A 12,672-nucleotide genomic window follows, 5' to 3' on the forward strand; every position below is an offset into this window, starting at 1 on the left:
TGGGAAAAACTGGAGGGTTGACAGGTATGCTTTAGAGAAGAGCATGAACTTTGTTTGGTTTGAGTACCAGTTTAAGATTAACAGCGTATCCTGCAAAGTATTAAATGAGAGTTGTACATTTTTAATGGGTAGTTGTACAGAATCAACAACACAATAGACGATAGTGTCATCCGCATAGAGATGATCCTGACAATAACAGAGACAATATCATTCATATAAATAGTAGGCGTTAGGGATGCTCCAATCATGTTTTTTGCCACCGATCGTCTATGAGCCATACACTGCCGATACCGATAGTTTTGGTTTTGTTATAGCAGCTGGCAGTATTATACTGTAGGTCTAACACAGGCATTCTCAAAGTCCGGACTCCGGACTAAATTATCCAATCTAATCTTAGAAATTAAGTAAAGTGAATAGTACTGGGTGTTAAGCATAACAGCATCTACGTTAATTTACTTCTGAATATTGGGGAGTATCGCCGTGCTTGTAGCCGCGTTTTGATTACGTCATCACAACAACATGTTAGGTAACGAACGTAACCCTGTTCTTTGACATTCTTTGCAGAAAGCCGAAAGGGCCTTTTTTAACAACTTTCGGCCGATATGTTTCGGTGGCCGAATATTTGGTGCATCCCTACTCAATTAGTATCGACGTGGCACCTGTTAGACCCACGTTTGATATTCTGGAAACTTGTGAACGCTTTCTGTTAATCTGGTAAACTGTTTGTTGTATTGCGGAGCTAAATGCTAATGTGGCTAACTAACCGTAAACGTTTGTACATGAAATACAACCCAGAAAACGTAAAAGACCCCGCTGAGAAACACTTTACAAATGTTTGCTTATTAAATCATTTTTAAAAGTAATTAAAAAAGAAAAAAGTGACGATAAAGTTGTTTAATTGACGGGAGAAAAGTTGCTAAAGTCTATGTATTGTGATGGGACCGGAAGAAGCCTACACGCGGAAGATTCAAGAGGTTTTTTATTTGTCACATACATACCAGGGCATACAGTGACATAACCGGATATGCCGCCTCCACATTGTGCAAGTGGAGAATTGGCCCTGTCCGCAGTTAAACAGCAACTTTTCATTCAGATTTCTAGCTTCAGAGTTCCAGGGTCCCTGTTTGCTTATTCAGTTATGAAAACATATGAATAATTTTCAATAATTAAATTTCTCTCTGCCTACATGATGTCAACTTTGCCGTCAAACTCTCGCCTCGCACAGCTTTTAAAATGTCTTATCATGCGTTTTCATGTTTTTCTGTGTCCATGTGAGCTTTGAGATCTCCGGCACCTTTATTAGACACAGAAACATATGGTCAAGCGTTGCACACCGCTTCTTGTCCCGACCGGGGCGGTACATTGGGAATTCCCTCTGCAGTTCATCTGTAAATGTACACTTGCGCTTTGGCTTCGTGAGCAGAATCAAATCTGTCCGCTTCCTCTGTTAGTATGTGATGGCCATTTTCATGAATTTAGAAAACCCCACCGGACGCCCCGGACAGGGTGTGAAAAGTGGACGTGTCCGGGCAAAAGAGGACGTTTTGGTCACCTGATTAGCAATTCTAGGTTAAACTAACCTCGTTCCCAGCTTTATCTCGAGAGATAAAGCCTGGTAAAGCATTACGGCCGAAAGTGTGAATCGGGTAGAATGTCCCTCCCCTGAAAGCTGCCTCCGAATGGACCAATTCACTTTGCACTCCCCCCAGAAACAAGCTCGTTATTGCCGCCTCACGATACTACATGTACAAAAGGCTGGGAGATTTAGGAGACTGTCCATTTAGACACTCGTTGAAAGTGAACGTTTATTAACTTGAATAATTATTCCATGTTCATTTATTAATCCTGTAAGATTCAGATTGTTAGAAGTCAATGTTATAAAAGTAAATGCCCGCAGTTCATCGTATTATATATCAAGTGTACTAGAAATTCGTTGCAATTTCTGGATTAATAAAGCATCCTCTATGACTTAATTAAAAACTGTAAATATGCCAACATTAGCAGGGTTGCTAGTTTTCAGTTGTAGTCCGTGAGCTAGATGTTTAAGCCAGAAAGAAACAGAAAAATAGAAGGACATTAAAGCGAATATATATTTAAACATACTACATTCATTCACTAGGCATTCATGCATCTATAAAAAAAAAACATAGTGTATAGGGACAAATCAAAGCCCCTACATGGACAAGCACTGTATAGGCAGGCATACATACTGTCAGGGAACAAAATAGCCACACGCCATTCGCCAATGGCCTGTAGATTTAACGTCTGGCGACTAAAAATAATAGGTCTGCCCGCCATCTGGCGTGTAGTTCATATCGATACTCTTATTTTGAAAATCCTGTGCGGGTCTCATTTCCGCCCCAAGCGCAGCTCCAGTCATAATATCTGGGCTCCGGCAGCTAGCAGCAACGTTCGGTTCATATGATACTCTTATTTTGAAAAAACCTGCAGCAAGTCATATGATATCCGCCCACTCCGTGTTTCTTGAAAACAGAGCAGCGTTAAACACAGCAGTGTTAACACAGCAGTGCGCCCACAGACTCAAAATAAGTCTGTGGTGTTTTTTTTCTTCTCACAACGAGTCAAATGCATCTACATGCTTTGCACCATCGCCATTCCTTTATGCCCACATCGCCCGAAATTAACGTTTATGTACCAATCACTACAACGTTAACGTAAGCTAACAAGCTAATCCTGATCAGACGAGGCAGAGCCATAGTGAACAGCAGACAGTGTGGACTGAGGAAAGGGAAATGGGGGGGGGGGGGCACTCTCCCCTTCCCTGTGTGTGTGTGTGTGTGTGCGTGCGTTTGGAAAGACGATGAAGTCACTAGTCAGGACTCAGGACAGGAGTATATTATAGTAAACTGAGGATTACTGAGGATGGACAGATAATGTTGATATTCAAATATAAAAAAGTAGGAGTGGAAGTTTGAAGATGGACTACAATATGATGCGGGGGTGGTGAGTTGAAACACTGTATGTGTCCCGACCCCACTTCTATGTTTCAATAAATTATTTGCATTTAAAACTATTAACGCTGACTCATTCTTTCAGTCCACTAAAAATTATGCTAATATTCCTTATGTTGTTTATGATATTAATTGAAAATAGCATATGAGAGTATTATATAGTAATAATAACACATGGCGATATACTAAAAAGCTATTTATAATTTTTGGCTGGTAAAAAATCTGCTCGGCTGGTCGTTTTTAAAATCTACCAGCCAAATGGCTGGTAAGTCAAAAAGTTAAGTTTCATCATCATCATTAGGTGGCTTCTTCGTTCCGAAGGTTGCCTATCACTCTCCAACCCATTCTGTCCCCACTTCTTCTCTCCAACTCTGTGACTCCGCCTCTCACTCCACTCCAATCACAGACATCGTCTACCCAGCCTCTTCTTGGTCTTCCACTTCCTCTCTTTCCATCCACCTTCCCCATCACCACCTTCTTGAACATCTCCCCGCTGGATCCTCTCAGAACATGCCCCCACAACTCCATCTTTCTCTTTTTCAACCTCTCCAGCATCCGTCCTCCTTGCATATCCGCTCTTCTCAGTACCTCCTCATTCTTGATCTTATCCTTCCATGTTATCTTCAGCATCTTCCTCAGCGTCCACATTTCAAAAGAGTCTATCATCCTCTTTGCCTCTTCATTCAGCGTCCATGCTTCTGCTCTGTATGAAAAGACTGACATAACATACGTTTCCAAAATCCTGGTCTTCGTTTTCCAACTTATGTTTCTTCTCAATAATTCTTTATGGTTCCAGAATGCGCCCTTTGCAATTCCGGTTCTTCTCTTAATGTCCATGTTAGCTCTTCCACCTTCACTGATCCAGCTTCCAAGGTACATGTACTCCTTCACTTGTTCAAGTTTTTCTCCATCCACCTGTATTTTACAAACCGTTCCTGGTGTTTTTCCAATGATCATTACTTTAGTTTTCTTTGTGTTTAGCGACATTCCATAGTTTTTGCATTCGACATTCAGCTTATTCATCATGTCCTGTAGATCTTCTTGACAGTTACAGACTATAGCAGTGTCATCCGCGTATCTTATATTGGTGATGTTCTCTTCGCCAAGTTTTACTCCTTTCCCTCCTCTCAGACCTTTTTTCATCAGTGATTCACTGTACATATTAAAAAGTTTGTTCCCTGCATACTGTATACATCAAAAAAGTCAACCAACCAAACGAACAATATTCTTGTACCGGCTCTCCTCTCTGGTAAACAAGAATACCCTCAAGTCAAGTCAAGAGTTTTATTTGTCACGGCATACAAGCATACAGTGAAGACTCTAGCAGTTTTGTTGAAAATGTCCGCTGATAACTCCATTGTCTTGTTTTCGAGATTTACGAGCGTCTGCTTGTTTTGTTTCGCTGGGGACTATAAACAGAACTGGGGGTGCCCGGAAACGGAACGCCTGTAGCCGGTATTTCTGTATTTCCGATTCACACTTTAGGAGGCATAGCTTTACCAGCCTAAGGTTAAACTGGTCCTGGTGGTTAATATTTTGATCAAAAGTAATTTACTGTATTTCTATGGAATTTACACTTAACGCAATTTTTTTACAGTGTAGGCTGATGAATGAACAATAATCCACTTGATAAAGTAAAATTGGATAAACGAATAACCACGACTTGGGTCGAGTGAAAACAGACTACTGATTTTATTCAACAAAAACACAACGCTCAGCGTTTGCTTAAAGTCGGGACATTTGCACGAGGTGCGCTTGATTTCCATCACAGGCCAGTTGAATTGCTCCTGGGTGAGGCAGCGGGCCGGATGAAAATGCCAGGCGGGCCGGCATAAGGATACTAGTAAAACAACAATGATGAATGATGATGAATCGATAACAAAATAATGATTAGTTGCAGCCCTAGTGTTGGTGCCGTGTACAGGAGTTCAGTCGTAGGTGAAGAGGTATTCAGTACATTGTTCTGGGTCTGTAGTAAGAAACATGAGCATCACGTTCTGTTCAACGTTGCTTCCAAATAAAAAGAGAAAATGCCTTTCATTTGTGTAACTGAGGGGTTACAAAACCCTGACTGTATTAAAGATTGTGATAGATTAAACCACTACTAACTATTATTATTACTTGCCAGACAGTACAGTTAAATATGGCAGACACTCAATAGACGGCACGGTGACAAAGAGATAACGTTTACAGTATTTTATTATCAATGTCAAATATACAACTGAGAATTATTTGGTCGCTCTTTTATGGCGAATGATAGTAGAATGTCAGAGTATCAAAGTCAGTGGGAATGAATAATTCCTAGGCTAATAATACTAGACCGGAACGCTGCATGGCGTGAGATGGCGATATAGGGGGCAAACGAGGGTATAGCTGGAGACTGGTGATTTCCCCCACGGAGTGGTAAGCTCCAGAGGATTTGAAGAATAGGCGGATACTCCGGCTGGTCACTGAAGAAAGGGGGTCTCATACGGAGCCGGTCCTTGTAATCCAAGTGCTCGATAGCAGGGTAATAGCTCTTAATCCAATGCCCGACGGCAGTGATGATAGCTAGCTAGCTTCGTCCTCGAAGCTAGCCCGATGCAAATCTTCAGGTGTAGTTAAATCCAAACGACAATGGTATTAACGATGCTCTTCTCCACGTTACTACGTTTACACAATTCACTATAATCCACCAACAATGGTTCTACAATATCAAGGTCGTATCTAAGGAGCTACTAGTTATCCGTAACGATACACCGCGGGTAGGTTCCACTGCTCACATGTCCAATAGTTCTGCTGCTAGGTTCACCTCGTGTTCTGATACTAATTACGTTAAGTCCACACACACTTGCTAAGGTTCACACTAGTTACTAGGTTCACGCTTCACTTCACGTTACTGTTGCACACCGAACTGCTGCTGCTTGCGCCTTCCACAATATATACTTAGAGTGATTTCTAGGGCGCAACCGAATCTCTTGTCCGGAATCAATGCGCTGGCCAAGGGCATGTCTCAACTTGTCCGAACTCGTCTTTGAACTTGTCTGGGGGGCGCGACTGTTGGCGCCGTCAATGCCAAGGGCGTTGTCCAATGAGGAAAGCGAATAATGCTATGATTCAAACGGAGGCTTAAAGGTATATAGCTTATATATATAAATAATATACAAGTTATATAAATAATAAAACGTATATTCTCAGTGTTAACACTTTGACTGCCGGGAGCCGTCTTTAGACGTCTTTGCTGGCCATGCTAAAGTTGCCGGGGGACGCTGTACGTCGTCCTTATATCAATATTTCAAAAATCTGCGATCGGATTCATAATGTCCCTCCGCTGGCCTGAGATCCACCAGCAGGACCCACTGAGCTCTCTGGCGGTTCAGGAGCGCCATCTGGTGGCCGATCGGCGCAAGCGCTTAACAGGAAGCGCAGTAGAGGTTTTGCTAGACGTCCGTATTGCTTCCGGCCACTCTGTACATGTCCCGTGACTCTAGCTCGTCACACTACATAGCGATCGATTGCCAATAACTCGATAAACAACATGATTTGGACGTATATACCATTATACAAGCTGGAGATGGACCGGGTAATAATATATCCCATAATGATAAAATTTCTACTCGACGATGATCGCCCAACGGCGCGCGGAGACTGGGGTGAGTTTCAGCGTGTAACGTTACCGTCTTCGATAATAACTGATATTATCAACATTTGACCCACATTAGATGATTGGTATAACGCTGCCCACGGAATTATAAACGCCCCCTCGCCCATCCGGTCAACATCAGATGACGTGTAGTAACTTCTAGAAGTACGTCTAGTTGGAATTTTTTATATCGCGCTGATTGCCATCAAACTGTATTTCATCATCAATATAATGCATTTGGGGCTATATATCACGTTCTGGAGAAAGCTGCAGAAAGAGATGAAAACATACTTATACATTAGACCATACTTTACTATGAATATGTGAATGAAAAAGTTTAACGTTGCTACACAATGAACAATACATATAGGACTTTGAATGGGCCCTAATAATGGCAATGTAGCAATAGAATTTAAAAAGTTATAGCCCTGCAAAGAAGGGGACTTTCTCCATAGACAAATAGCGCTGGCAATCTATGGTATATCATTAATTTAACCTTAGGCAACCAAAGTGTTAATCTGGCCCTTCAGAACAGCCGCCTCCTAATTAGTCCGCACCTAATTAGTAAATAAATGGGCACAGATTAATATTAATGTCCAGTCAACTTCTCCATACTTTGTTATGAGGAGTTGGAACAATCTACAAAGTCAGTGGGTCATGGTCGTCGTCAGGGGAGTCGGGGATCTCCGGCAGCTCTATCAACTTAGCTACTGGTCTGGTGTAGGTCCGCCCTTGGACGATGACTTCTGCCGCTCTGACCTTCCCATCGGCACCAGTAATCACTCTGCTCACACGGCCGGCCGGCCACGTAGCTCGGGGTAGTGACTGGTCTATTATCATGACGACTGTATCCACCTTCAGGTTGTCCCTGTCCTTTACCCACTTCTGACGGGCTTGAAGGGATGGTAGATAGTGTAGGAGGAAGCGGGTCCAAAACTGGTCGGCCAGTACTTGGCTGTGTCTCCACATTCTCCGGCCGTTCATCTCATCTTGTCTGTACACCGCCTGCGGAAGGCAGGGTCCAGCCGCCCCATCAAGAGGTAGTTTGGGGTGACGGGGTCGACGTCTGCTACGTCACTTGAGACGTAACCGAGGGGCTTAGAGTTCAAGACGCCCTCGATCTCCGTGAGGACTGTCATCAGGACTTCCTCAACCACGGTCTGGGCCCCAAGTACGGTGTACATAGCAGTCTTTATGGAACGGACCTCTCTCTCCCACGTTCCCCCGAAATGAGGGGCGTTCGGGGGGTTGAACTGGAATGTGATCTGAGCAGGAGTGAGGCGGGTCTTGAGTTCTTCACCCATAGCCAGGAAGCTCTCTCTCAGTTCTGTGTCTCCTCCTCTGAAGTTTGTCCCTTGGTCGGACAACAACACTGATGGGGTTCCTCTCCGGGCTTGGAATCTCCGGAAGGACATGAGGAATGAGTCCGTACTCATGGTCTGGAGGATTTCAATATGAATAGCTCGGGTGGTCATGCACTTGTACACAATGCCCCACCTCTTCTCTGTCCCTCTTCCTTTCTTGACGTTGAATGGGCCGAAGCAGTCCACGCCCGTGGAGTGGAAGGCCCACTCGCCGAGTCGGAGGCGGCAGGGAGGCAGGTCGGCCATCATCGGGATACTAGGCTGTGCTCTCCACTTGCGACAGGTTGAGCAAGTCCGTTGGAAGCGACGTACTGCTTCTCTCCCTTGGAGTATCCAGAAGCGTTGTCGGATCTCAGCGAAGACTCTCTCGGCCCCCGCGTGGTGCACCACCTCGTCGTACTTCTGGATGATCAGCTCGGTTATCTTGTGTCGGCTGTTGAGGACGATGGGATGCTTAGCATCGTCAGTCACGTCCGGGGCCCGTCTCAATCGACCACCCAGCCTGATGAGGTGCTGGGCGTCGAGCTCTGGGGCCAAGGTGAGGAGTCGACTGTCTGAGGGGACTGGCTTTTCCCCTGTCAGGCAGTCTAGTTCTTCTGGGAATGAGTCTCTTTGGGCTCTCCTTAGCAGAAGAAGTTCGGCTTCTTTGTAGTTCGATGCGTCAAGGTCTGTGGTGGGGGGAGTCTCAGGGTGGTGCCATAAGAATGTCCTTTTCTGAGCACTCAAGAGTTAAGCAGTTGTCTAGGTTCGGGTCCGTTGGAGCCGGGGTGTGCGTCAGCCCGCAGAACATAGACTTCTTGATCTCTGACTCATCTTGACTCGCCTCCCGTGGTGTGGGGGTAGGCCACTTCTCCTCCGGGAGCTTGAGGAACTTAGGACCGTCACTGTAAGGGTTAGGACGTGTGAGGTCGTCTAAGGACATCCCCTGTGTGATGACATCTGCTGGGTTCTGCTTGGTGTCAACGTATCTCCAACATGCTGCTCCTACCAGGTCTTGGATCTCGGTGACTCGGACTCCGACGAAAACCTTGTACCGACAGGAGTCTGACTGGATCCAGGTGAGCACAGTCATAGAGTCTGACCACAGGATGGTCTCACGCACCGTTATGGTGAGTTCACTTTGTATCATCGTTGCGAGTTGCGCGCCTACCAGAGCTGCGCAGAGCTCTAGTCGCGAGATCGACTGCTGCTTGCGGGGAGCTATCCTCGAGCGGGCCAGGACGAAGGCTACGTGTACTTCTCCTCCCTCGTCTCGGGCTCTCAGGTAAGCCACCGATCCGTACGCCACTTCGGAGGCGTCACTGAAGACGTGCAGGTCTATCTGACACGTCTCCAGCCGCACTGTACGGGGGAAGTAACTCCGTTGGATGGTCACCTCTTGGAGTGAGTCGAGTTCTCATTCCCATTCTCTCCAGGTGGAAGCCAGGTGCTCGGGTATGGGGTCGTCCCAGCCCTGCTCCTTGTCCCACAGTTCTCTCACCAGCATCTTCGCCCGAGTGGTGTAAGGTAGGATACACCCCATTGGGTCGTATTGGCTGGCGAGTGTTCGGTACACACTCCGCCGAGTGGTCGGTAGAGTCTTGGACTTTCCCTGATCCGTGGTCAGGGGTGTGTGTTTGTAATGGAGCGAGTCTGTTTTGAAACGCCAGACGAGGCTGCGGAGGACTTGAGGGTCACTGCTGGCCCATTGCCTGAGGTCGAATCCACCTTTGGCCAGTGAGGCTCGTAGCTTCAGTAGGATGCTCTCGGCTTCTTCTGGCGTAGATACGCTCTGTAGGCAGTTGTCCACATAGAAACTATTTTCCACGCTGTGTCTGACCTCCTCGTCGGCTCCGGGGTCTTCGGCCACATGCTTCTGTAGCGCGAACGTGGCGCTGCAGGTGGTGCCGAATGGGAGTACCTCCCATTGGTAGATCGAGGGTTGTTCATCGTCGAGCCTCTCTCTCCACAGGAACCGCAGCAGAGGCTTGTCTTCCTCCATCAGTCGCACTTGTAGGAACATTCCCTTGATGTCGCCGCTGATGGCCACTTTGTCCTGGCGGAAACGTAGCAGTACACCGAGGAGGGAGGGGCCGAGTGTCGGGCCGGGCAGGAGCAAGTTATTCAGGTTCTGTAGTCCAATCTGATAACTGCAGTTGAATACGATGCGGTTCTTTCCGTTGTAGTGGACCTTGTGGTGGGGCACGTACCAGGACTCAGTCGTCTGGTCTGCCTCGTGGTCGTTGATTTTCTTTATATGGCCAGCCGTGATCAGCTTTTCGATCTCGGCGCGATATATCGTTGCTTGAGGGGGGTCTTTGGCGAGACGCCGCTCGGTGTTCTGTAGATAGCGTTGTGTCACTTCCTTTGATGCGTGCAGGGTGGGCATCCCTTCCCGCCTCAAGAGTGGAGTCGCGTATCGTAGCACTCCATCGACCTCGACCCTCTTAGTCTTTTGCTCGAGAAGAGCTATGGCGTACTTGTCCTCTTTGGAGCGAACTAGTTTACGTTCGTTCTTGAATGGCAGCGAGTCTAATGTCCATAGTCTCTCAACGTGCTGCAAGAGGGTAGTGTCTTGGTCGCTCACCTTGGTGTAAAGGCAGCGTGTGGACGTTGGTCGGTTGGAAGGCCCGGAGAGAGGGCCTTGGAGCGTCCAGCCCAGTCGGGTCTTAACCGCGGCTGGGCAGCCTCTGGGTCCGATGTGGACCGTGTCCGTTGGGACGATGAGGTCTGCGTGGTCGGAGCCTATGAGCAGGGTCGGTGTGGCGCCGTCGATGAGCGGTATGGGCAGTCGGCGTAGGTGTGCGTACTTCTCCCTCAACTGTGGGATTGGGGTAGTCATAACGTGACAGACCTATGTCGTGGCTTGTGAACGCCTTGTTGATGCTGTACCGCTTCTCGGGCTGCTCGATCGCTGCTATGGTGAACGAGACGTTTTCACCCTTTATTGTCTTTAAGTCTCGACGAATGGTACGGATTGTCATTGTTTCCTCTGGACCCCGCAGGCCCAACTGGGTCGCGGCGGAAGCGAGGAGGAGAGTCTTCTCCGCCCCGTCGTCGAGGACGGCGTAGGTGTCGAGTACCTTGTCCCCGTAGCTGAGGAGCACTCGGACCACCTTGAGGAGCACTCGGGAGCTCCCGCTCTTCGCAGGGTCTATGTAGAGTACTTCTGCTCTCAAGCTCCTTTGTGGGGCGGGTCTCCGTTTGTTGCTCTCGTGTAAGACTTCTAGGTGGGCGCCGTCACACTTGCCGCACCTTTTCTTGAGGCGGCACTCGGCTGCCATGTGGCTGCGCGCGCAGCGGAAGCAGCGGCGGTTTGCTTTAATCCACTGACTCACTTCTTCGGCGGTCAATTTCTTAAATGCGTCGCATTGTGACAGCCAGTGTTCGTTGTCGCAATATTGGCATGCGATCTTCCATTTTCCCTTAGCGGGGGGGGGGGGTTATGGCTCTTTTGTCGCGGCACCGACTCGGCCTGGTGCATCACGGTGACGGGCCTGCTGTTGTCTTTAAACCTTCTCGGTCCATCTTTAGGGTTAGAGCCGCCCCACGCGAAGGTGTCGATCCGTAGGCTGCTGACCTCTCTGGCTAGGAAGTCAGCAAGGTCTAGGAGTCTTTGGGGGTCACGGTGATCTCTTTGCCGCCGAAAACGTTCTTGGTGGGCTGGGGGGAGCTTCTCTAATATCCGCTCCACGTTGGAGTTGGCGTACAACTCGTACATCCCCTTCTCTCTTTGTGACCCGAGCATCCCTACCAGGGATTGTACTTTAATGGATAGGTCATCCAGGGCTCGATTGTCTTTAGCTGGGGGGAGACGTTCAATCTCCCGTATCTCCTGAATGACATAGTCCCATGTACGTCCGTAACGCGCGTTGAGGGCCACCAGGGCATCAGAGTAGGGAGTCTTTGAGTTAGAGTATGCCAGCGCTATGTTGTGCGCTCTGGGTACTTTGAGGTGCTTAAGGAGGATGGCATATTTGTAGGACTCGTCCTGTACTCCGGACATAATGGTCTCTAAACACATACGCAGTTCGGTATACTGCGCTCGGTCTTCTCTTTTGAAGTCTGGGAATGTGGGTGTCCCAATGTAGGATGCCATGGATGGCTGTGACACTGACGCACGTGGGGGGAGAGGCAGGGGCCTCCTTGGCGAGTCTCCCCGTGCGTGGGGTCGTTGGGTCGTGCTGGGTGGGAACCAGAGGCTGGGTTCCCAGGCACTATTCCTCTGTGCTCTCTGTTGCTCAAACTCCCCACTGGGACGGGTTGGGGGTTCATAACGCTGCGCGTCGGGGCTGAGACCGGGGCTGCACTGTTCCTCCTGGTCTGAGATGGGTTCGTGCGTGTGGGCTTTCTGTCCTCCCTCGTCCTCCGCTAGGCTTTGTAGTCGCTTGGTTAGCTTCTCTGCAACGTAAGCAGGTTCTTCCCGTAGGCTGGGTCCCGTGTAGATTGGTCGGGGAGGGGAAGGTGCCCTCGACCCGTGTCGTGATGATCTCCGGGAGCTCCGGGTGGAGGAGTGGGGTGTCACCCTCTGGAGCGCTTGCTCCATCATTTGTGCTTGTAGACGGTCTCGCTCCGCCTCGCGCTGCGCATTGGCTGCGTCGCGCTGCGCCTCGCGCTGTGCATTGGCGCGGTCTCGCTCTATGTTTTCTTCAGCCTGGAGGCGCCTCTCTTCCAGTCTGAGATGTTCGCGCTAACTCTGGAGGCGGTTACGCTCACTCTCTTGTTGCGCTTGGAG

The sequence above is a fragment of the Notolepis coatsorum genome (assembly GCF_963971535.1).
Source record: "Notolepis coatsorum genome assembly, chromosome: 9".
In the NCBI taxonomy this organism is placed as follows: domain Eukaryota; kingdom Metazoa; phylum Chordata; class Actinopteri; order Aulopiformes; family Paralepididae; genus Notolepis; species Notolepis coatsorum.